General features: G+C 43.7%; 1 long non-coding RNA gene across 1 annotated transcript in view; it reads right to left on the bottom strand.

The window, feature by feature from the left end:
* Positions 1-882: 882 nt before the first annotated feature.
* The window catches only part of LOC114613327, a 64,533-nt gene continuing 38,827 nt past the window's right edge, over positions 883-26,588 (bottom strand). Inside the window, exons 2-5 of the long non-coding RNA XR_003710166.1 lie at positions 14,137-14,267; positions 11,536-11,650; positions 9,468-9,625; positions 883-1,706 (exon numbers count right to left, since the gene is read on the bottom strand). This is a non-coding gene — a long non-coding RNA (uncharacterized LOC114613327). The remainder of the gene's footprint in view (positions 1,707-9,467; positions 9,626-11,535; positions 11,651-14,136; positions 14,268-26,588) is intronic.

The raw sequence follows: 26,588 nt of genomic DNA, 5'->3' as shown, positions 1-26,588 counted from the left end.
TCTAAGATGGGCAAACAGCAAAGAGGTACACACACACCCTGCACTAAAGCAACACTAAAGATGACCTGTGGCAGAAAGTGACTTCAGTTTTGGCTGTGTTCAACTATATTTGAGAAAGACAGGTGTCTAAGAACAGCTATAGTGAGCCCATAGATGAACAAATACAGGGAGTGGCTAGTACAGTTGCCTCCTCGTGTTGCAAGTAGATGCAAGCTCAAAGAACTCGTGCCAAGCTAAAGATCTGGGAAGAGTCCATGCCAAGGGAATCCAGGTGAGAGGTGCTCACGGAGGTAGACTTTAGTAATGCTGTGCCCAGCAGGAGCCAGCAGCAGCCCACAAGCCTCTGAGTCAGCATGTGAGTAGTTAAGAGAGGTCAGATTAGATCTGGTGCCAATTTGATCTAGCCACCAGACTCTGGACCAGCCACTTAACCTCTTTGAGACCCAATTTCCTTATCTGTCAAGTAGGAATAATGACAATAATGTCAAGGGCCTGTGAAGAGTCAGACGCTTCGTGCTTCGTGCCCATAGCATAATTTAATGCTCCCAGCCATTAGCAGATGCAATTGACATTTCAGGTTTATAGGTGACAGAGGGTGAGGGACTGGCGTGAAGTCATAAGGCGTGTAAACAGTGGAGCTGGAAGTGAGGCCCGGGCTCTCTGTTCTGGAGTTGGTACCGGGACCATCACCCCATCCCCTCTGCTGATGTGAGGATCAGACAATACGCTGGGATTTGGATCTACAGTGTGTTCCACAGCCCAGTGAAGAGACTTGGTCCTCAGCACTGGTCTGCTGGGAGATGCTAGAGCTTTTTAGGGTAGGGCCTAATAGCAGAATTTGAGAGAACTAGAGGCAAGCTTTGCCTTCCATCTCTCCATCTCCCAGCTCCTCTGGAATAAGTGGCTTTGTCCACCACACTCTCTCACCATGACTTCTCCCTCACTGCAGGCTACAGAACAACAAAGCCAGTAACAGCAGAGTGAAACCATTTCCCCATTTTAGGTTGAGTTTCTCCTGCCTTTTATCTCAATGACGGAATGCTAACATAGAGGCTAACATGCACAGAAGAGCCAGCAAGTATCTGGAGAGTCTATGCACTCAAGAATGCTATCCACCATTTTTATCTCAGTATAAAGCAAAAACCTTTGACGAGTTTGTCTTGTACCTCTCCCCCCACCCCATTCCCACTCATGTATGGGACAGTTAACCAGTGATAGCCCACTGGAAACCCAACTGCTATGGAATACCATCTTCCTAACATGATGTGCCTACTGCCCTCTGAACTGTCAGAGCCTGTGATTATCTGAAGGAAACTACACAAAGCTGGCTGTGCTTCTTATCAAGAATTTATAGGTACTTAATGGTTGCTATAATAGGGACTCACGAGATCCCACCCCTCTGCCAGGATTTACAGACAGGTAACAGAAGTTGTGGAGGACAGAGATTGTTTTCTTGAGTGGTCTCACCGCCCATAGGTTGCCCATGCTTCTGTAAGTAACCCCAGTCAAACTCACTGGTCACCAGGCTGCACTGGAGTGGAATCAAGCCTGGATTTCAGTCCTTGGAAGCACACTTCTGTTTGCCACAGCTCCTTCAGAAAAACATTCATGACACCAACATTAAGTTTACCAGGTAACTCCCATGATCCTTGGCATCTCTTCCCCCTTCATCTTCCCTTTCAGGCTTCTCATTCAATCTGTGTGTCCTGTGGGACAAGGCTGCAGAGTTTTTATCATGCCATGTTTTTTTTTTCAAAATAAGAATTATACAAATAAAAAAATAATAACTGTCTTGCCAGGGTGACTGCTAATTCAGATTTTTCTCAGGAACAAGTAAAAGTACCGGGCACAGGGAAACTGTGGGACTAGAGAGATGGCTCAGCAGTTAGAAGCACTTGATGCTCTTACGAGATTCAGGTTTGAGTCCTAGCACCTATATGGTGGCTCAGCGACCATCTGTAGTATCATTTCTTGAGGATGTAGTGCCCTCTTTTGATTCCCACAAGAATCAAGTATGTATCATGTTGGGGTGTGGGCACACACACACACACAGACACACACACGGAAAACATTCATATACATAAAATGAAACAAACATTTAAAGAAATAAACTTTTGGTGACAGGCTACTAAAATATGTTCTGAGCACACAGGAAAACTAGAATGATCAAGAGAAATGATAAAGTGAGAGACAGCAATTGAAACAATGTTGAGGCATGGTCCTGATGCTGAGGGGTGCTGATGCTGTGTGGTGCTGATGCTGAGGGGAGCTGATGCTGAGGGGTGCTGGTGCTGTGTGGTCCTGACGCTGAGGGGTCCTGATGCTGTGTGGTCCTGATGCTGAGGGGTGCTGGTGCTGTGTGGTTCTGATGCTGAGGGGTGCTGGTGCTGTGTGGTCCTGATGCTGAGGGGTGCTGGTGTTGTGTGGTGCTGATGCTGAGGGGTGCTGGTGTTGTGTGGTGCTGATGCTGAGGGGTGCTGGTGTTGTGTGGTGCTGATGCTGATGGGTGCTGGTGCTGAGGGGTGCTCATGCTGTTCTCTTCACTCTAACATCTTTTGTTAGAATGGTATATAAGCCTGGGATTTAATCTCCTGCTTGAGTCATGTATTTGTTTGTTAATCTGTTTGCCAGTGAACTCCTTGTGAAGCTATTACAGTACATTTGTTTCTTCCTCCTGATTAGCAACACTGCTCATCTTTGGATCTGCGACAAAGAATCAGCTTCACTGGAGAGATACATCCCTTAAAATGGTGTCCTGTGGCTGGTGGCTCTGACAGCAGAAGCTCATGTCCCAGCTGTAATTTGTCCCCAGGACTTTTCAGAGGGGCCAGCAGGGCAGCACCCACCGCTCTCTTCCAGCTGATGTAGCACATGAGAGTGAGGCTAGTCAGAGCTCTGTCCTAGGACATACTCACCTGAAGAACAAAAGAGCAGCAAGACTAAGACATTTGCAGCAAAGCTCTTTCTCAGGTGCCTGATGCCATGACACTGTCTGTGAGGGATGGATGCTTGAATGAAGACAGTGCCCCTTTTATAGCAGAACTGTATCAACTGCATTCCATTACTGCTCCATTACAGCACATTGTATTATAATCCAACTGCTAATGGCCTCACCTCAGATGCCCACATCACTCCCCTTTGTCCTCCTGAAGGCCTGGCTTTAACCCAAGTTGCTTTATCTATTGCAATTAGATACAGGCTCCTGCTCCGAGTCAAACCTGTGCCAGCAACGGCAGCAACTTCCCTACACCTATCACAGGGAGCTTGATAGATGACCACTTGCAGTCCAAAAGCTGATTCTGAACTTGGCTGTCCACTGATTGATGTACCGGGTACCTGCCACCTGCCTTAGAATCTTGTAAAATGCAGATCTGCCTAAGAAGCAGCAGAGTAGGGCCCAAGGACTGGTGTTTTAATAAGCTCCCAGCTGATGCCTCTCAGTATGGCAAAAAGACAAGAGCTCTGGACTCAAAAACTAGGGTCAGGGAGATGGCTGGGCGGCGGGGGGGGGGGGGTAAAGGCGTATGCTGTCAAGCCTGATGACCTGAGTTCCACCACTGGCTGAAGGAGAGAACTGACTCCTGAAGGTTGTTCTCTGGCCTCCTCAAGTGCACACAGATAAAGTAAATAAACGCAGTTCTTAAAGGTTTTCAAGACTCGACGTCATTTCTCATCAGCTTCTCTCAGAGCAGCGGAGGGCCTAACGCACCACCCCACATAGGCCCATCTGGCAGAGGGGTCATGTGAGCTGAAGGGATATAAGAAAGAACAAGCATGAGGAAACGTCTCTCCTTCCCCATACTTCTCTAAAACCTGGATCTAAGTTTCTCTTTCTAAGATAATAAATTTCCACTTGTGAAATGAATCCCTCTTCTCTGTTCAGGGAGGACAGTTACTCCAGAGAAAATACCTGTCAGCCAAGGTGACCCCTTGTCTACACCGAGGAGGGGCATTTACTAATCACACACATACTCATCACTTTCATGGAAAACTTCCCGCTGCAGGAGCATTCCCCAAGCCTCTGTTCTGCGCTTCAGCAGCCTTTGTTAAGATGATACATAGGCCTGGGATCTAATCTCTGCTCTAGTCTTGTATTTGTTTGATGAACTCCTGTGTGGACTCATTTTATAAATCTGTTTTTCCTTCTGGTAATTTGCCTTTCATCACTCCAATTTCCAGATCCCACCCACCAACCGTAAGAGGGTGGAGGGGGATTAGGTCTTCCCTTGACTCAGCAAAATGAAGAATAACAGCACCAGGGGAGCTGATGCAAGGCTGTGACATCATATCCAAGAGATGGCAAGACACAAAGCATCATCCCTCAACAGAGTAGAGGTCTCCAGCCAAATGTCCACACAGACATCTGTGGAGACAGAACCACAAGTCAGAATCATCAGTGGATCAGATAATGGATCAGATAATAACTGGAGGTAAGTACACATAAGAAAGACATCGTGAACACAAGTTAAAACATACTAGGTCATCAGATAAATACAGAGAATAAAGAGCCAGAAGATGTGCTCCACAGAAGCAATAGGACCACCGCTCACGAAGCCAGGCAGTTTGGTGGGTAAAAAAGGCATTAGTCACAAACACACCATAGGAGTCAATGAGAAGACCTTGCTAAAGGCAAATGTCTGCCCCAGTCAGGAGGCCCTCTGTTTCCCCGTCAGGACATGGAAATCTCAGTATCGTGGAGGCACGAACATCTATAGGTTATGAGAGGTGTTGCAGAGCAGACACTAACAGCAGACTCCCACACAAAACCCTAAGTACCCCTGACCTGCATTCTTTTTATTAAAGGATACATCTCAAAATTAGTCATTATAGAGAAGATATGGACCTAACCTTGCTTTCAACAGATGTAGTCACATCCAGAGGGAAAGGGCAAAGAGCAAAGGCAAAGAGCATGCGCCCCAGTTTTACGCCATCCCTCTCTATGCTGAAGCCAAATGCCCTGTTTTGTATTCACATTTCATGTTCCAGATAAACTGTCAGATTCTCTGCCAGGTTTTTATGGATAATTAGAAGGTTGCAAGAAGCAGATGTTATAAAACTGTCTGAGACAATTCCTTAATGGCGGGTGACAAGAACGGACCGTCATCCCTTAGTTACAGATGGCATGGTGAGGAATGGAAAGAAAGAAAAAAAGAAAGAGAGAGAGAGAAGAAGAAGGAGGAGGAGGAGCAGGAGGAGGAGGAAGGGAGGGAGGGGGAGGGAGGGAGGGATGGGAGAAGGAAGGAAGGAAGGAAGGAAGGAAGGAAGGAAGGAAGGAAGGAAGGAAGAGGTAGAGGGGAGTGGGAGGGAGAGGGGAGTGGAAGGGGGAGGACAGAGACTGAGACAGAGAGGAGAAAAGTGCAGAGGGATAGTGTCTCAAAGCCTGATCAAGTATCAAACCATTCACCACCCAGGCAGAATCTGAACATTTCCTTGCAACATTTCCTTTCAGACCTTCCTCCCTCTGGCTCAATCATTTTATAAGTTGTGCATTCTCTTGTGTTGCTTTACTTTGGCTCTTAATAATTGAAATATTAACTTCTATATAAAAAGAATGCCTTTTCTATCTTCAACTCCCCCAAGAAGAAAACAGACATCTTACTAAGCACAGAAGCAGGTTTGCTACACTGGATCCTACTCAGTGATGCAAAGGCAAGAGCCAAGTCCTGGAGAACTGGGCTCTTGTCCCGTGAAGATGACAGACACAAGCAGTTTATGTAGAGCACTTGCTGCATAGGACACAGACTAGATCCATCCAGCCTTGGCTCACAGCATCTCCAGCAACTTTAGGAAGCGAAGAACCAGCCTAACTCCATTTTATAATCAGAAGCCATGTTGGGTCTGTAGCTAAGTTAAGGTTCTGTTTTCTATAAAACTTGAGTTTCTGTTTCATGGAGACTGATCCAAAGAGACAGACCCTGCAGCTCAGATGTAAACCAGCATCTGTTGTAGGAAATGTTCTGTATCCATTGTTAAGGGAGAGAATTAAACCACTTCCTTTTGCTTCTGTAGCTATGCATGCTTGAAAAGCTCTCCCTCACTGTTTTGTCTGTTGGATTAGCATTTGGAGGCCTCCGCTGGTCTGGGGGGAAGCTATGGCTTCACATGTTGCCCCTCCCCCAAGCTCCTATGGCATTAACCTTCAGTACTTCAGAACTGACTGATTTGGAAGACTGACCCTATAAAGAGGTATAAAATTTAACGTGGTCAGGGCTGGGGAGATGGCTATAGATTAAGTGCCCAGCACACAAGTGTGCGGACTGGAGTTCAGACCCCCAGCACGATTGAAAAAGCTGAGCAGGTATGGTGGCCTGCTCAATAACCCCAGCTCTGAAAAGGCTGTGAGCAAAAGACTTCCCCTCAGTAAACAGAGAGTAACCAAGGAAACACCCAGAATCAACATCTAGCCTAAACACGCACATACCCAACACATACCACACATACATATACACATATCACAACACATACCACACACCACATACATGCATATACTTCACACTACACACACACACACCACCTCCCACACCACATATATATACCACAGTACACACCACACATCATATGTACATTACACACCACACACCACACATACAAAACCACACACACACTGAATACACACCACATAAACACTACATATACACCACACACACATACATACATATACCTCACACTACACATACACACATACACACCACAGCACACACATACTACACACCACACATACACAACTTACACATACACACACACACCACACACACATCATACACATATACACACCACATAATACTACACACACATACATACACACTCATCACACACCACATACATACACACATACACACGCACATACACACACATACACACACACTGTCTAATGAAGCCTAAACCACTAATAATTGGCATTCATTTAAGAGAAGGATCTGTATACAAATACACGCACACACACAAACAAACAAACAAACAAACACATGAAATCAAAGCAAAGGGAGCCATCTACAGCCAGGAAGGCAGGTCTCAGAAGGACCAACCCTGACCACATCTTGATCTTGGGCTTCCAGCCCTCGGGCTAGGAGAGAACAGATTTCTGTATTTCAGATGCTTGAGCCACACAGTGTCTGAGACACTCCCCCAAGTGCTGGCCAGGGTTTGTGCTTGTGTCTCTAACATTCTTCCCAGTAAGGATCCACAGCGGGAGCCCTGTCCCATGGCTGTCTGGCTCTTTCTGCTCCTCATGGTGTGTGCCTCCAGTCCTCACTCTTTCCTTTGTTGAATCAGAAACAGAGGGGCAAAACCTGGAGCAGACGTAAGCTGGGAACTGAGGGGTGAAGTTTCTCTCATCCCTAAGACACATTCGCAACCAACCAAGGATTATTTATGAGCTGACTTATATTTGCACATGTTTAATGAGGTATAAACATATCTCCGTCGCTGTTGATAAATTGATAGACTCAGTGCTGTGTGCTGGGATACGACACTAAGAACAAAAGCCAAAACCCTAGTCTCCTTAAATATAAAGTACAGAGAGAGGAACAATCATGAACGTACTAAATATGTCATTTTGAACAAGAATAGGCTTTAAGGTAGACACAGTTGCTTGGACCTTTTATAGAACCATCCATTCTCTTACTTTAAAAATGAGGTTCAACCTACCATAACTGTCCTCTGAGAGGCTTCACCCAGCAGTTAACGGAAACAGATGCAGAGACCCACAGCCAAACATTAGGCGGAGCTTGGGGAGTCTTATGGAAGAGGGACAGGAAGAATTGAAGGAGCCAAAGGGGTCAAGGACACCACAAGAACACCTACAGAATCAACTAACCTGGGTCCATAGTGGCTCACAGAGACTGAACCAACAACCAAAGTGCGTGCCTGGGATGGACCGAGGCCCCCTACACATTTGTAACAGATGTTCAGCTTGGTCTTCATGTGTGTCCCCCAACAACTGAAGCAGGAGGGTCTCTGACTCTGTTGCCTGACTTTGCACCCTTTTCCCTTAACCGGGCTGCCTTGTTTGGACTCAGTAGGAGAATATGAGCCACTGCAATTTGATATGCCAAAGTGGGTTTATATCCATGGAAGGCCCCCATTCTCTAAGGAGAAAGGGAGGATGAGGGAGGGACAGCGAGAGGGAGGCTATTGGGAGGAGTAGCAGGGGAAGCTACGATCAAGATTGAAAGTTAATTAATTAATTCCAAGGAAAGAAAATTAAAAATAATGCATTGAAATTACAATCTGGATTAAATATATATATATGTCTCAGAAAAGCAACACTCCAGGATGAGAACACTGTGCCAATCACACTGCAGCTGAATCAGCCTTTTCCCCAGAGCTGACTTTATGGAGTAATGAGGCATCAGGGTGGTCAAACTCCTGCATGTTACCTGAAGAACGCCAAGCTAACACATCACACAGACCCCTGCCCATCAGTGTGTACTGCAGCACTATTTACAACAGCTGAATTATAGAACCAACCTGGGTGTTCAGCAACGGAGGGATGTGTAAGGGAATGTGTAAAGAAATGCAGCATGTCCACAATGGAATTTTTCTCATCCACTAACAAAAATAACAAACTTATGTCATTTGTAGGAAAATTGATACAAATGAAGATAACTGTAGTAAATAAATTAAGCCAGACTTGGAAAACAAATATCAGATGGTTTACCTCATTTGTGGTTCCTAGATTTGTATAATTTATAGATGACACAGAAGTAGAAACAAAAGAGTCCAAGGGGACAATGCTGAGTCACAGGAGGGAAAAGTGGGGGAAAGGCAAAGTGGGGACGCATTGGGCACATATGCTTAACATGCAATATAAACTTGTACTAAAACCTTAAAGCTAAATAAATTTTCAAAACATTAAATACTGGTGGTGAAAAACCAAGGCCAAGTATTAGCTTTGGCTGCCTTTTCTGCAGGGCCACACTGGCCTAAACTGCTGTCCTGTGAACTAAGAACTCCATTGTTTAGTTACCTAAACTAAAGAGCCACACATGTTCCCTCCCTCCATGACAGACATGGAGGCCTACAACAGACCAAGGGGGCCAAGGACAGACCAAGGTTCAGCTTGGTGAACCAAATGAGTTTTACTGGAATTATTTACAGGGGTAGAAAGGACTCAGACAAGTGCATCACCAAAACCCATGTCAACATGGCTGACAGCTCACAAAGCTGGGAACCTGGAGCACACTGCACAACCTGCAGGCAGTTCAGTAAGCTGAGGAGTGTCCTTTCCATGTGTTTGAGTTGGTCTAAATCTCTTCCAGGCAGCTCAGCCCATCTCTTCTTTTTCCAGGCAGCTGGTTTGTCTCTCAGGGTCTCTTCAGCTTTGGTAATTTACCTGAGAGTATTTGTGCAGCTCAGTTCTCCTCGGAAAGCAACTCTTAACTTTTTTGTATTGTTTACCCTGGCAGGAAAAGCCCAGTGAATCTGGTCAGTTTTAGGGACTTCCTGAAGCTAATTTGAGTAGTTACCTTCTTGCTTAAAGAGCTCCTTGTAGGATGGATATTGTAATCTTGGAAGAAACTGTTACACAACACTTAACCAAGTTCCTTCTGAGAGAAGCAATGATTGGAACACTGGTTCTATAGAAGAGCTGGAGATGAGCCAGGAGTGGTATTGAGAAGCACAGCTAGAAAGAAAAAAAAAAAGAAAATGACAGGACCCCATTTCCAGCACCTAGGCACTCACCACAGAAGGAGAAATTTAAACCCATTGATAGCCACTGAATGCAATGAGACGAACACAGAGACTTAGATCAGCATGGTAAGGGGAGGGTCTTGAACCCACCAGTGACATGAATCACAAGCAAGGAAGCATCTCAAGTGATGGCATTTTGAAAAAAGCCAGAAAGCACAGTGTTAGCCATACAACAAATGAGGAGAGTGAAGTATCTGTATACTAATGGTTACAAGGGACATAACTGTTAGAGGGAAGGATAATTGTAACAATTGAAGATTTATCTGTAAAAGGAATCTCTCGTGTATTGTGTAAAGGCATTCACCTGTCAATAAAAAAGCCTCTGGCCAATGAGCTGAGGCAGGAAATAGGAGGTGGGAATTCTGGAGAGAGAGAGAAAGATTGAGGAGGAGGGGGAGAATGGGAAAGAGTTAGGCATGTGAGAGATTTGCCCCAGACACAGAAGAAGATGGTTGCATGAAACTGAAGACCAGGTAACCAGTCATGTGGCATGACAGAATAGAATAAATGGATTATTAAGTTATGAGCTAGCCGGTGAATAAGCAAAGCTTTGGACATGGCATTTATTCATGAAATATTAAGTCTCGAAGTCATTATTTCTGGGAATAAAGTAGACAGATAGAAAAACACAAGGTTACAGATGACTTTAACTACACTTATCAAAAAGTAGAACTTCCCAGAAAGCTAACCACAATATCTAGATATCACTGAAGGATTGTTCACTTGAAGAAGAGAGAGGAAGACTGATTTGGGTGGAAGGAGGAGCTGAATGAGATACAAATTTAATGAAAGCCTCATTGGACCCAGAGAATATTCTGGAGCTCAGATGGTCCTTTAGAGGGATGGTGAGTTGGGGTAAATTGTTAGGGCCTTCATCCCTCAGGTTGGTGCATTATTTATGGGCTACCACTAAAAGGGGGCCTTTCCTTGGCTGAGGTGAAGTCCTCGATCTGAGATAATCTCTTCAGTTAACAGAAAGTTCCCCTGAGAGAACTCATCCTCCATTCCTGGAAGACCATATGAGAGGAGCATCAGAGTCCATTCATATGCTCCCTCTTGGGGCACTTTGAGATGCTCTTCACCCAAGTTCTAGGAATACGGTCTCCACACTCCTAGAAACCCTTCTTTTTTCAGGGAGGACTTGACAGAATGATAACAGCTGTTAACCTTCAGCTGCCAGTCTCCACAGCCTGCTCTTACAAGACAGCTGGTATCAATAGCTCTCATCTGGTACCCAAGCTGTTCTTGGTATCTTCCTTACTTGGTGGCATGAGCCAAACCGTACATCTGGAGGTCTGAGCGCCTACTCATTGTGCAGGGTTGCTGAACTCATCCACTTCCTACTAAAGCCAGTCCAGAAAGCATGGAGGGTGCAGTATGCAATGCATGAGCGTCAAACCTGCCATAGCCCTGGATAAATCACTTTAGCCAAAATGGAGGCTCTTCTTCTTGCCTGCTGGTCCATCAGTACAAGGAGTCTTGAGTACACAGAGAAGTCATAGCTTATAATTCATAGGACTCCTGCTGGGTCCTTTGGCAGTAGTATTTCCTCTTTGGGAAGTAAGACCTATGGGGAACCCTAAGTTGTGGGTGTAAAAAACATGTTCCCCATGTGGTTCATTCACTAAGAGCAAGGCTACAGTTTCCACCATTTGCTTCCCTTACTTATGAATTCCACCTACTAGGTACACAGCAGTATATACATTTTCTATTTAAAGTATTCACTGTTTCCTGAGAAATAACAACCCATGTCTGTCTTTAGCAGGTCATTAAACTCTACCAGACCAATAACTCTCTGGTAGGTACAGTGTATGATTTCAGTGTCTGTACTCAAAGGCTTACCAGCTCATCTCTTCTATAAATTATGATTCTTGGATGGATGCCATGTTATGTGGGACTCTGCACCAGAGGATTGGATATGTGACAAGCACCCCAGCAAGTGCTTCCAGTGGCAGTCCTATGGACAAGAAAGAGAAATCCAATAAAAGACTATGCTGGTTAAGAATACAAAGTATTGCCTTTATATTTGACGGTGATAATAGATGAACCCACCTTGGGATCCATGATCACCCAGCTTGGGATCCATGCTCACCCACCTTGGGATTCATGTCCATCCTCTTTGGGGAGCAATGCTCATCCACCATGGGATCCGTACTCACCCACCATGGGGATCCATGCTCATCAATCATGGAATCCATGCTTACCCACCTTGGGGAGTCATGTTCACCCACCATAGGGATCCATGCTCATCAACCACAGAATCCATGCTCATCCACCTTGAGGACCCATGCTCAGCCACCACGGGGCTCCATGCCTAGTCACAGCCTGTATTACTATCAGTGTGAGAGCATGCATGGTGAATCAAGTAGACCAAGCTCTCAATGGGCAGTCTGGGTACATGGTGACATAATAGTTGGGGGCCAGGCTTTCTACCCCATATAGAAACACCCCAAGGGCTGCTGTTTGAAATTTGTGTGAGTATCTGTGCTGCCTCTAGAACCTTCTATAGGTCATGGTCATCTGGTCTATTTTCCAGCATCACTGCAATATCCATTTTAACATTCTCACTGCTCAGAGACTTTCAACTCTCCTCTCCACTTTCTGAGAGCAATTCTGGCATCTCTCCTCCCACAAAACAGTTCCCCTTATCAACTTAGTTATCTTATTTGGTTTATTCATTAAATATTGAGTCCTGAACATGTGCTAGGAACTGTGTAAGGTATTAGAGGCTCAAAGAAAAAAGGAAAAGAAAGAAAGAAAAACCAAGATAAACAGGGTTTCATCCTCATTGCCAAAGGAATCTGAATTGGTTACTTTTATGTTGCTGTGACAAAACACCCTGACCAAGGCAACTACAAGTTTACTTGCTATCTTAGTTAGGGTTTCTGTTGCTACAATGAAACACCATGCCAAAAAAACAAGTTGGGGAGGAAAGGGTTTATTTGGCTTGCTCTTCCATATCGCTGTTCATCACTGAAGGAAGTCAGACTAGAAACTCAAACAGGGTAAGAACCTGGAGGCAGAAGCTGATACAGAAGCCATGGAGGGGTGCTGATGACTGGCTTGCTCCTCATGGGTTGCTTAGCCTTCTTTCTTACAGAACACAGTGAAGGGACTGGTATTTGGCACATGACATCCCCAAGACCAAGTTCTCAACACAAAGAAGATGTGTGATGCCCAGAGGAACAAAGGGCAGGGAATAAGAGACAAGACAGGAGGTAGAGGATGAGGGAGAAGAAGAAAGGAAAAGGGAGAGGGGGAAGGGATATTTGTCCAGGAGGGATAAAGAACTGCTTTTGGAGAAAGAAGAAAGATGTAGCCCATGAGCAAATGACAGTTTATAAAGGTAAAAAGAGAATCCTGTGTTAGAATGAAATGTTTAATTTTGATTAAGCATGTTAATTAGGTGAGCCAAAGGGGGCTTTTGATTTCTGGACTTTAATAGCTGGACCTTGGCAGTCAGCCTCCAAGGAAACAGACCTTAGTGGCTAGCTTTAGGAGTATAATCTAATGGTTTCTAGCAAGACACAGGAATAGAGGAGAAGGGCAAGGCCTGCCAGAGCCATGATTGCCATGCTTGGGCTGGCTAAAGACCCTTCACTCAGGACCACCAGCCCAGGCATGGCAACACACATAATGGGCAGGGCCTCCCCCGTCTATCACTAATTTTAAAAATGACCTACAGGCCTTTTGACAACCCAACCTAATGGAGGCATTTTCCTAACTGAGGTTCCCTCCTCTCAGATGACTTTAACTTGGGTCAGGTTATCATAAAGCCATCAAGGACACTTGGGCTTATAGTTCTAGAGGGACAAGAATCAATGTGGCAGGGAGCATGGTATCAGGCCAGGAGCATGGTATCATGGCAGGAAACATGGTATCATGGCAGGGGGATGGCATCAGGTAACAGACTTGGGAACAGTAATATCTGTGGGTTCACAGTTTGAACCATGTACAGAAAGCCAAGACAGCTCACATAAAATGGCCTAAGTCTTCAAACTCTCCACACCCCTCCTACTTCATCCAGCAAGGGCAGACCTCCTAAGCCTCTCCAAGCATCTTCACCAACTGGAGACCAAGTATTCAAATCCAGAACCTATGGGGAATGTTCTCATTCACACCAGGCTCACAGTCTGCTTTAGCCGAAGTGGACAAGGTCTTCATCGTGTTCTGTACTACACATAGCATGTAAGAAGAGCTGACAGATAAATGTAAAATCAGAGAGTGTACAGTATATACATTGTAGCTCACCTGAGACACCAGACCCACAGCTGAGCTTTCTGGAAGCTCATTGGCTATCATCTTGAAAAGACATCTAGTCTCACAGTTTATCTCCCTAAGACACTCGGGCATGGTGGCTCTTTCTCTGCCATGACATCAGATTGGTGACAAGGTAGACTATGGTTTCATCTGGTTTCTAATGTGAACATAGTGGGTTCTCACCTTTCTGGGTTGTAATAATTGTCTTTTCTTTTTCACATTCTCAGCTCCTTTCCCATCATTATGAAGCTCTGAGAGGCAGCAGCTAAAACCAGTCCTAGCCATGGTCACAGGTGAATCAGAAACCTTTAGAACTGAAAGGGAAGGCCAGAGAAATGGATTAAGGGTACCTGCAGCCAAACCCTACCACCCAAGTTTGCTGTCTGGCTTACAAATGGTAGAAGGACAGGACTAACTCCAGTATCTTGTCCTCTGCCCTCAGTGTGAACACTATAGCACATGTGGTTGCACACACACACACACACATACACAGGTATGTGCGCACACACACAAAACAAAGAAACAGAAGCTGAAATGGGCCAGTGTAGGGCATGTTCGACAGCATAGTGGGACAAGCAGGAGTCCCCTCCAGTAACAGTAACAATTATTCCTGCCTCATGAACACTGAGTACCACACCCCCACCAAGCACCTGGCTTCTTTTCATTAATTTACCTGTGACATGTTGCCACACTTAATTGCATTTGGCAATTAGTAACATCTCAACACCTCTTTTAATGAAACAATTAAAAGTGTGCTCCTTCTGGTTGCAAAAAAATATATAAGCTGATTTTTTTTTTAGAAGAAAAGAAAAAAGACAAGACATAACCCACCAAGTGGTACTTGGGTATGGATAACTTGGAGGTAAGCCATTGTCTTCTTGAATTTTGCAAGAATTGTGTGCACACAGCCTTTTCCCATTGTTTGTTTGTTGCTTGGTTCCCCTGAATGAGCATCTTTCCACTAGACAGCTTGGGCTGTCTGCATAGCCACGTGGTATTAATTACAAGGAAGAATGGATGCTAAGCAGTTGCTGTTACTCATTTCTCACTCGGTGGTTGCATTGATTGCTTGGGAAAGCAGATGCCCCAGAGGCAGTTCTCTCAGAAAGCCCCGAGGAAAACTGCAAAGGAGCCCTCCCAGCATTTATTCTGGCTCCCATTCTTCCCAAGTAATAGAACAGTGGGGAAGTGTGGACACCTTATTCCCTGGGGGTCCCTGAGGAAAACCTAAATCACTGCTATTTTTATTATCCGCCCCTCCCCTGTTAGCTACTGAGAAGAATCACACTGTTCTATTATTACAAAATTTACCTTACAGCGATAGCTTGCAAGTCTTTGGACTCTGGGATAATTCAGCATCGCCACTGCAGATAAGACCGCACAGGAAGAGCTCTTGCGGTCCATCTATTAAGAATCGTGTCAATAGATGGCTCTCAGTAGATGGGATTTATTTTCATTTCATTTTCCAGAGCAGTCACTTAGCATACCAGAGGACAGGGTCAAGAAGATGGTCTGCGTGGAAATGTACCAACAGGGGTTGGGAAGTGGCTAAGTAGGCCAAGTGTCTGTGTCACAAGCATGAGGAACTGAGGTTAGATATCCAGCACCACATAAAAACTGGATGCATTGGTAAGTACTAGGAAAGTAGAGGGTACTGTATAAACTGACAGCATGACTGTTCCAAGGTATGGTTGAGGGAACTGTTTTAATTGTAGATAAGAGGGAGAGTATGACCAGAGGCATATGAAAGAGTCCAGAGGAGAGAAAGTAACAGACTGAGCATAGACTGGGACACTAAGGGAATGCAAGGGGGACAGAGAGTACAGACAAAGGAAACCAAGGGAGAGGGGCAAAAGAAGGTACAGTAAAAATATCAGGGTTCAAGGGAACGAGAAGCTGAGGAAGGGAAGCCTATAAACTGGAGAAGTTTAGGGTAGGAGGCAGGGTGAGAAGAGCCAACAGAGGCAAGCTAACAGCCTGGACTCTGTAACAGGTTCTTGTGATGCTGGGAGAGCTTGGAGGTCTGCCTACACATCACATGCTAATAAACACCATTGCAACATTTCTTTTGGACCTGACAGATACCTGGAGGTCTCTAGACAGACCAGAGAGCTCCAGGTACAGTGGAAGACCTTGTTTCAAAAATTAATAATTAATTTAATTAAGTGAAAAGCAATGTAAGAAGACAGCTGACATTGGTTGACCTTTGGCCTCAACGTGAACACACAGGATCATACATGAACACATACAAACACACACACACACACACACACACACACAATTTTTTTTTTAAGAAGAAAAGAAGATGCCCCTAAAATATGACTACCCTGACAGCTGAGGCTTCTGGTGCTGCTCTGTATCTACCAGACCCTGGGCAGATCCCAGAATATCCATGCTGTAGGCCATCTGCCTTCCTAGTCACTGATGTCCTGAGATGAGAGAACAGACCTAACCTGACCACTGCCTCATAGCCTCTCAGAATTTTCTGTTGGCTATTGTGCCTGCCCTCTGTTCTTTCCCCCAGCCCACCACCCTTCAGGATACAGCTCATGCATTTGTTCTTGAAAAAGCTCCATTTGATCCCCTGATTCATTCTCTCTTCCAGTTAGAAACTCTACTTAGGCCCAAGTAGATTATAACTGTGGGCCATGCTGAAGTAATTCATGCACTCAAGCACAATGGATGTTTATTTATCTGAACAACAATATCTGTAACTATGGGATAATCTGTCAATAAATATTTCTCAAATTCAATTTTATTGAACTTTTGGACAGTGAGCCAAATTTTATTTATTTATTTATTTATTTATTGCTGGTTTGATTACCAATCGTCTTTTTCACAGCCCCGTAAAGTGTGTCTTCCACTGAGTAACTCAGGACAGTAGAAGCTGTTGTACGATTTCAGCTTCAGCCTTCATGGCCCTCAATCACCTGAGGCTGGCATATCATCTGCCCTGAGCGGCTGGCTGTTTATAACCTGAGCGTTGTCACAGCGTCCCCCAAGGAGCAGATACAATCAAAAGAGCAATAATCGTGTCCTGTGAGCTGGGATGAATAGCTTCATCTGCCAGGTCACAGGGGCAGTCATCCTCCAAAACCCACCACGGATTTGTCGCAATCTTTTTTCCACCGTGACAGTTCTTTCTTGTCCTTTGCTCCCCACACTGCAGCCTGCATCTGAGAGACCCTGATTGGACTCTCTCGACATCTACTGAGAAAACCTGCTGATTCAGGAGAGAAGGGAGTTGCTAGTCTCCAAAGACGGTTATTTATCTCTTGCGTGTTGCATCCTCACGGCTACCCTAGTCACTCGGCATACGCACGCACATGCGCATGCGCACACACCGAAGGGCTGAGTGAACACAGTAATGCCACTTTCTTACTAATTATATTACCCTTGCTGGTTATTATTAAGGTCTCGCTTCCAGGACATGGAGAAAGCCAACCACATAATGATCCAAAGAGAAATGGAGCGTAGCGCTGCAGTGACTGTGCAACGATAATGAGTTACATAAATCAAAAGTTCAGTAACTCACCTATCAGACAGAGCCGCAGAGAGGCATTCTCAGTGGCTATAATTGTTAGCTGATAGATTTTTACAGAATAACTCTCATGTAGATGTCCCAGAGCTAGAAATTTGTTCCCCAAAGACAGGCACAAGCTGTTTGTGTAAATAAAGAACGCAGTGGGGGCATGTTACAAAGCCTGGAGCTGAGTTTAGCTCTGCCTCTCCTTCTGTAGCAGAAGCCTCCATACCTGGAAGGGAGCCTCTCTCTCTCTCTCAGATTTGCTATCTATATCCCTTAGACAAGAAGAAATGGGATTCCTCTGCCTCCTGCTTTGCAAGAGGGGTGAACTCCAGGTTTAATCAGCCAGTCATCCCCTTACCCACTCCTGGGGCTGCCTTGCTCTGTATCAAAGGACACAGGGTACTTTATGCATGATCATCACAGTTCCTAAGCCAGCCTGAGGCCTGAGATAACCCTCATGTCACTGGCCAATGCCGTACAGGGTGATTTTCAGTTCGTATTACAAACATTTGGATTAGTAGCCTTAATGTTGGTGATTTGTAGGTTAATACTTTCAAAGTTGCTGTCACACGTTGTTATCTTTGGAACCCATGAGGTTAGTAGTTCACTTAATTCCAATTTTCCAATTGGATAAGTTAAAGTATAGGGATGTCCCTAGTGTCATACTCTGGTCTGGGCAAGAGAAGATCTAATGAAATTGGCAGACAAAAATTGGGAGCCTAGGCATAGGGCTCCCTATATAGGCAGCACACAGACTGTGCGTGCACGTATGTGTGTACATGTGAACATTTGTGTGCGTACATGTGAACGCATCTGTATAAGCACTTATTTATGTGCATGTGTTTATGGATTGATGTGTGTTTGTACAAAACACAATATTCAAGTCTCAAGTCTCTGGATCAAGTGGAAAGAAGGATGGTTATTATTTAGGTCTCATTTCCAGGACATGGAGATCCCCAATAGTTAGGAAAAGAAGGATGGAGACGACCAAACCTCACCCTTTCCCTTAGACCAATGGTGTCTGCTTCCCTCTTCAAGCATGGATCCCTCCGATTAAACCACAGGGAGAAAATAATAACACTAATCTTCACACAGAAAGAGATTGGCCAAGCTTGAAGCAGGCTGGCACTGGCTCCCTTTAAAATGAGCAGATAAACAAACAAATGAGAGCTTGGAAGGAGGAGATGGTTTGTGAATGAAACAATGTTTTATTAAGTTGCTATTAAATTTCAATTGAACAGTGCCTGGGATACATAGGCAGGGACATATTCCTGAAACTAATTGGTTTTCCACATCTGCCTTGCTTCCTAATTGGACTAATTACTGCACGGTAGGATCATGTTTGCTGTACTACAGAAAGCAAGAAACCTTGATTTACAGCGAGGGGAGCAGCAATTAGAAGGAATTAATTCATAAAGCAACATCTAAATAAATCATATTATGAAAAGACAGCAATGTAATTATTGTGACTGGTGGAGGAACATCAGACTAAACCTCAAACCAAGCTGCTGAATTCTCCCTGTCAACACATGGCTCTATTTCATGGGGGCATGGACTACCTATTCTTAAGGCTTAAATGAGGTGCTGTGTCAAAAATAATACAGCCCAACACTCCTCTCCAGAGGTACAGGAAAAACCAGCAAGTTCTCACTACCTCCTATTTGTTCTTTGTCAGAATTAAATATGATCTCGGTACAACCTGGGTACTATGCAGCCACAATTTCAAAATGGACCCTCTGCACACCTAAGTGTCAATATGAATCTCCTTTTGACAACTGGTGGCGTTTGAGGGGCATTGCTAAGAGACCTTATTAGTAAGAAACACATGCTAAACTCCAACATTTCAATAATTAATCTCCCCTTGTTCTATAGTGACAAAGGCCCTACTGGCTTGTGCTCTACAATCCTCCCTTTATCTCTAGCAAACATGTTACAATTGAGGTGGCAGTACACACGATACCTGTAATCCGAGTACATGAGAGGATGGGGTAGAAAGATTGTGAGTTTGAAGCAGCCTGGGTTACATAGTGAGGAAACAAAGAGGGGAATGGGAGGGGGACGAAGGAGAGAAGGGGAAGGAAAGAGAAGAAAAAGAAACAGGCTCCTTGGCGTTAGTTTCTTTATGTGCTATGGTCTAATGTTTGTGGTTTCCATACCCCAAATTTATCCCTTAAAACCCTACTCAGAATGCAGATAACTATCTGTGCTTCACAGAGAGCCCAGGAGGATGAGAGCATAGTCTGTAAGCTAAGCATCATCTTGGCCTCACAAAACATCTCAAAAGTTAAGTTACTATGATGTTGGAGTTAGGAGGCAGTCTTAACAGTGAGTTCTCATGACCTGATTAGTGCCATCATAAAAGAGGCCCCGGAGTGACCATCTGTGAACCCAAACGGTGACCTTCTCCAGACTTGAGCAAGCCGCTACATTGATAGTGGACTTTCAGGCTCTGGAACTCTGAGGAATAAGCCTGTGGTGTCTGTAAACTGCTGGGACTAGAGCATTTTGTTACAGTAGCCCCAGTGAGACTGACACTTCAGCCAAGTAATTTAAGGAACTAGATTGGATTGTTCTGACTTTCAGATTTAACTCAGCTAATAAAGTTAAAGTTACAACCAGAATCTGCAGCAAATGTGACTGCTTCTGCAGGTTTCCCTGATACATTTGGACCAGAGTATGCAATGCTCCCAGTGAGTCTCCAAACATTCTCATACAATGGCCCACAGAGAACACAATCCTTTTGTTTAACACTGGAGCAATCAGAATGGAGCTATCTGCAGTCAGAGGCAACTTGGGTTGTTGGATCCAGGTTCTAGCCAACCCAGGACTGCTTTACCACCCATCAGTTGAGAGAATCAATATCTTGAGGTACCATGGATGCTCACTGGAAATTCATTCCTAAAACTACAGTCAATCTCAAAGGAGCTGCCTGCAGTGCAGCTGAATGAGCAGTCTGATACTACCATTGCCCTGCACCACACTGCCCCAGCAGACAGCCCCAGTCACTATCCAGTCCAAGAAGCATGTAAGAAAATAATCAGCAATGTAGTCACACTCAGAGAGGGCACACAAAACTGTCCTCTGAAGTGGACCTTATCGCATGCACATTATTAAATCAAAAAGTCAAGTTCAGTTGAGGGAAGAGCCTCACTTTGGAGAACTTTGGAGAAATGGTCTTTTCTAGTCTTGGGAGAATATTTGGATTCCCATTTGGAGTAAGTAGTTATAGACAAAAAAAAAAAAATGTCCGACTCCTGGAGCCACCACCTAACTTACACAATAGAAGAGTTTCTGGGACTGTGGAAGGATAAACCCCTTTGGAAATACATTTTATTTCAACTATGTCTTAAGTGCTTAAAGGTCAGGATATGTGGTTGATATTGGAGACAATGTTTCTCATACCAACCTTTACAGAGTGTGATTTTTAAACAATGTTCAAGTGGTATACAAGGCTATGTATTGTAACAATTATTGGGGGGGGTATATATTTTTCAAAGATTGTAGTTTCTTTGTCTTGCAAAAGGAAATATTTTTCCTAACTTGTTTTTATTTTGTAAGTAATAAAATCATTTTTTCTTTTTTATTGGATATTTTATTTATTTACATTTCAGATGTCATCCCCTTTCTCCATTTCCACTCCCCAGAAACCTCCTAATCTATCCCCCCTCCTCCTTTTTGCTTTTATACCATTATAATTAGATGCAAGTATTAAGGTCACTTCTAGGTTGAGGAAGTAGCAATACAATAGATGCAAATAGTCAAGGAACAAGAAAGACAATAAACACAAATCGTCAAAGAACAAGTAAGGCAATAAATAAAGTTCTGTGAACACTCCCATGATCACTATTTCTAAGGGCTTATCAGGATGTTCAAAATATCTCAGCCTACTTCCCTGTCGTAGCTCAAAGTCATTTTCATGTCTGAAACCTACTTCTTTGTTCTAGCCTAAGATTTAGATTCCTGCCTGAAATTACTTCTTTGTTCTAGCCTAAAGTCAGATTCCTGCCTGAAGCTTGTCCTTGGCCAATGTCATATTCCTGCCAAGCAGTCGAAAAAGCTCTCTGCCTCTCCCCCTTTTTTATTTCATAAACAAAACTGATCCTGTTTTAGGTCACTCTGACAAGAATGCCTTCCTTACCCATCTTGGAATTTGCATTATCAAAAGCAATGCATTTCTGTCTTAGGTTGGAAAGGCTCTGTGCAGAATCTTACCCATCTTTGGCTTGGCAGCCTGTTAAATTAATAACCCTGTGTAGGGGTCCATTTTCAGTTTCAAGCAATATACTTTGGCTGCCAACATGTTGATGTTGTTAAAGACAAGCTTTAACATGATGGGCAGGAATAAAAGTATTCCTAGGACAAAAAGGGCTAGCATGATCAAGCTATATATGCCATTCCTGAAGCTTGACTAAAATAGGAATACTGACCTCAGGCCATGGATAATTTTATCAGCAGTATCTGTCACATCAACACTCAGCAGAGCAGAATTCTTTAAATTCATAAGCTCACTATGCAAAGTTAAAACATCCAGAGAGGTGTGAGAATTATGCCAAATACACTGCAAGTGTCTTTAAACTTTTTTCTAATTATAATAACTACCATTATAAATTTTAAACTAACACAAATCAAATGGTATTTGGCATGACACTCAAGATGACTCCTTACTTGTAAACTCTGAACCTCCTTCCAATAATTTGTATAGGATAAAAAGCATCAATTCGTTGTTCCAAATGCCTATCTAAATCCTCTTGTATATTCAACACATTAGCAACATTTTTTTGCTAAATTATTAACAAAAGTAGCTGTCTTAATTTCTTGTGTCAAAGCAATTGCAGAAGCAGTGGTGTTAGCAATTAATATAATTAAAGCTGTTATAACAGTAATAATCAAGCCTTCTACTCTCTTGCTTTTGCTTAAAGCCTGACTTACTTCTTCCAGTACTTGCAAGCTTTTTTCAGCATACCAAGGTTCTGTAATACTCAGGGCAATAAAACAGGAGCTGGTTGATAGACCTCTGTAACAGACATGCCAGGTTTCAACACACTAACACAATTAGAAAGTGTACAATCAATGCAACTTACATTAAATACTGTAGAAGAAACAAAAGTAATTTTTACTTGACAATTAAAAGAGCTTTAACACATGTATTAACACTTGCTTGAAATCCAGATCCTGTCTCAACTTTATCTCTTGCTAACATAACATCATAGAGAACTGCAGCTAATTTCCAACTATGTCTCTGAAAATGTCCAGAACCAGCCTTCCAAATGAAGACTGTTATTTGGATTGATTTCTAGATCAGTCCATGATTGAGTCTGAATAACTGGTCACATTTAAGAAAAATACAAGAGTCATTATAGCTTCTCTTTTTGATTCTCTGTTCTACAAGCCTAAAAACTTGAGGCAAGGTAACTTGTTCCATCTGGGGTATAGATAAGCAAAGGTGGGTTGGGAACATATATCCAATACAGCTTCCCAGTCACCATTGTCAGGGCACTCAGCAAGCTCACAAGTCAACATCATTCAGCATGTCTCACCCATCACTCTGGCCACCCCATGCTCTTTCAGCATCCTGCAGAAAAAGTACAAACATGTCCTCTTCCCCATATTAAATAGCTGATTAGGATCATGCTATATACCAGTAAGTGGGTCCTTCCCTTTCACCTAGGTGTAAGTGTGCCTAGTTGTAGGGTGCCATAGACACTCAGCAGAAAGTTCCTTGGCATCCAAATTTTTTTAAAAATTAAAAAAAAAGAACATGATTTAAATAAATTTGTGGTGTACAGGGATATACCTTTCCCAGCTGCTCTGAGTGCAGCAGATCCTCTGGGATGGGTCTGAATATGGTGTCTCCCCAGGAGCAGACCAGCTATGAGTCTGCCCCAGCAAGAAGGGCCAAGCAGAGCTAATAAAATCTTTTTTGTTTTTTTAAAAAAAAAGCTTAGTTGGAATATGTAAGCCTAAACATGTCTCACCTCCATGCCTCAACATCTTCATCCTCAAAATGCCGATAACAATCTATGCTTCACAGACAGCCCAGGAGGATGAAGGCATAGAGTCTGTAAAGTACAAAGCACCACTCTGGCCCCACCGCAACATCTCAAAAGGTAAGTTACTGTTGCTACATCTACTTCCCCTGATACGCTGTCATCACCTCCCCCGAATACTCATGGGCTCGGGTCAGCTGAGAAAACTGTCTGCCACCCCACATTCAATTTTAAACAAATCCAGGATCCTCTTGATCAACTCCATTAGGGTTTTTGTGTCACCTGGAGATGATTCCTTTTGCGCAAACAAGTAGGGACAGCAACAACCTTCCTCCCTGTGCAGGTTGTCCACAGTCAGCATCAGAGATCTGGCCTAGAAGAGTGTCTCAGCAGGACTCTCTGAGAAGGTTTGTTTTGAATTCTACTGCTCTCTGCAGACTCCTCAAATGCAACGCAGTCTCCACTCTGATCTTGTGAACATCTCCCACATAGACTTACTTAAAAGAAAAAAAAATCAGTTGAGAACAGCTTGTTTTTTAAATATTGATTTCATTTTACCTCCAGGCACTTCCTCCGGATGATGCAGACAAGCAAGAACCATCTCCTTGAGGTACAAGTAATTGTGTATGCCACAATTCAATGTCTCTTTGGGTGCTACGAGATTGTGTCAGTCATTAACCAATATAAATCAAGTTGAATAAATGTGACCGTGTCTACAAAAATTTCAGTGGTGTCAAATAATACAAAGAAGGAAGGATCGAAGTTTGCTATCATGGAGCCAAGGGACTTCAGGCTCCTTAGACATTTCTGGGTGATACATTTCTCCAGCCACATGCCTGTGCTGTTAGAAGCAGCTGAGTTGGGTGGTGGCTCACCCTTGTAATTTTAGCACTGGAGAGGTAGAGGCAGGAGGATTGCCTATGAGTTTGAATTCGAGGCCAACCTGGTCTATAGAATGAGATTCAAGTCAGATAGGACTACATAGTCTCCAGGAGAGATATAGGGGAGAGAGGGAGGGATGGAGGGAGGGAGGGGGAAGAAAAGAGGAAGGGAAGAGAAGAGGAAGGGAGGGAAAAAAGGAGGAAAGGTAGGAAAGGAAAAAAGACAGACAGACAAAGGGGGGGCAGAGGCATATAGGAGGCACAAAGCAACAGAAATGATTCCAGACTCTCAGGTGTCTAGGACAATCCATTTGGAAAACATTCTTGCATGAATACCTCCCACCCCCAGTTGGCATTCCTTTGATGCTCCGTGGTCCCACACCACTGAGCTGGTCTCCGTCATCTTATATGGTGGAGAACAAGTATAGGAAGGTAAGGAGAAAATGTTTCTCCCCAGCACTCCATAGATTGCTTTATCCAAAAGCAAAGCTTCAGATAATTTCTATATGAGTGTGATATGAGGGACCATTTCAGACAGGTAGACAGGGATCTGTCCTGACTTATGATGTATATGTAACAGTAAAGACACATGGCATTTGTTCCCCTAAGTGGCTGAGAGATAATGCCACTCCAGACAGACACAAACCAGGAAGGCTTGAGGTGTGTCCAACACCACTTATCTGTCTGTTCTCTCCTCCCAAGCCCATGAAAGTTCTTGCTTCCCTCATGCTGAGTGGCTTTTTTCATTGGGATAATTTCTTATTCACAGCTGGACACACCTAGCCTCACACCTCATCCTGATTCTCATTGTCATAAGACCCAGAGAAACACTCATGCCATAATCACCTAACGCTTTGGCAACTCAACACCTTCTGCTTTCGTCTGCAAAACTCTCTTGTCTATGCCACAGGGATGTGAGTTAATAAAGGAAATTGTATAAAGTATGAAACGGAAAGAGGATTAAAAATTAAGGAAGGGCAGAGATGAATAAGACCTAATGGGATTCATTTTTCTGAAGGGCAGTAATCAAATTCTCACTTGAAAATTTCTTGAACTTACTGTAGATCTAGTTCTCATATTTCTTAAATTATATGAAAAGCAAGTACAAAAGAATACAAACACTTTGCAAAGAAGCCAATCACTGCTGCAGATACCCAAATTTACATCATTCTAGAGGCTGCAGAGATGGCTAAACAGCTTAAAACTGCCAGTAAGTCTAGCTCCAGTCTAGATAAGATGGAAATTTGTGATAAGGTCATAATCCCATGCTGTAGCAAACCCTGGAATGGGAAGAGTTGGTTCAATCAAACATCAAGCTGTGTGTGTAAGAGAGGTTCTTAAGAAGTGATTTACTGTTCAGTTCAATGGCTATGCACAGGAAAGCACACATGGGTGGGAATTCATAAACATCTGAAAGAAAGCTTTGTGACCCTAGCTTTAATGTGAGAAACTGAGGAAGGCAGGGATGTCTGCCACAGTGTGACGTTCTTCACTGTCAATGTGACAGGATTTAGAAATCACCTAGAAGGTGCATCTCTGTGCACGTCTGTGAAGACATTACCAGAGAACTTTAACTGAGGAGATGCCTGGGCTGGGATCCTGGACCACCCGAGAGTGAGTGAGTGAACACCAGGGTCTGTGTCTCTGAGTTTTCTGAGCGTGGAGACAATGTGACCTCACACTCCTGTCACCACAGTTAGGGACCCTCCCCGTCATCGCCCCTTCAGAGGATGACTAAACCAACCCTCCCTTCCCTAAGTTACCTTCATCAGGTGTTTTGTCCTAGCAACTAGAAAATAAACACAACCAAGTTGGGAGTGGGAAGAAGAGAGGCTAGTGGAAGGGCCAGGGTATGAGGTGAAATAAACAGAAAATTTCATGAGAGAGGAAAGTGTTTCCTCTGCCTGTAAGACAAATTAACAATAAAACAATGTAAAGCATCAAAAATACAGTTAACTTGTAGCTTACAGTGAGGTTATGTCCTGATAAATCCATCATAACCTGGAGATATCATTAAGTGGAAAATGCAATTTGGTACATGTAATTTACCAGATGTCAGAGCTTAGCCAGACCTGTCTGAATGTGGTCAGAGGATCAGCACAGGACTCAGTTAGGCCAAAGCCTCTCTCACAAAGCCTGTTTTATAATAACAGTTTCATGGGGCATGGAATTTTACTGAACAACAACAAAAAAGAAAGAAAGAAAGAAAGAAAGAAAGAAAGAAAGGAAGGAAGGAAG

Source organism: Grammomys surdaster, unplaced genomic scaffold (genome assembly GCF_004785775.1).
Source record: "Grammomys surdaster isolate TR1022 unplaced genomic scaffold, NIH_TR_1.0 130, whole genome shotgun sequence".
NCBI lineage: Eukaryota > Metazoa > Chordata > Mammalia > Rodentia > Muridae > Grammomys > Grammomys surdaster.
The sequence above is the reverse complement of the archived record's forward strand: the minus strand, read 5'-3'. Positions and strand labels throughout refer to the sequence as shown.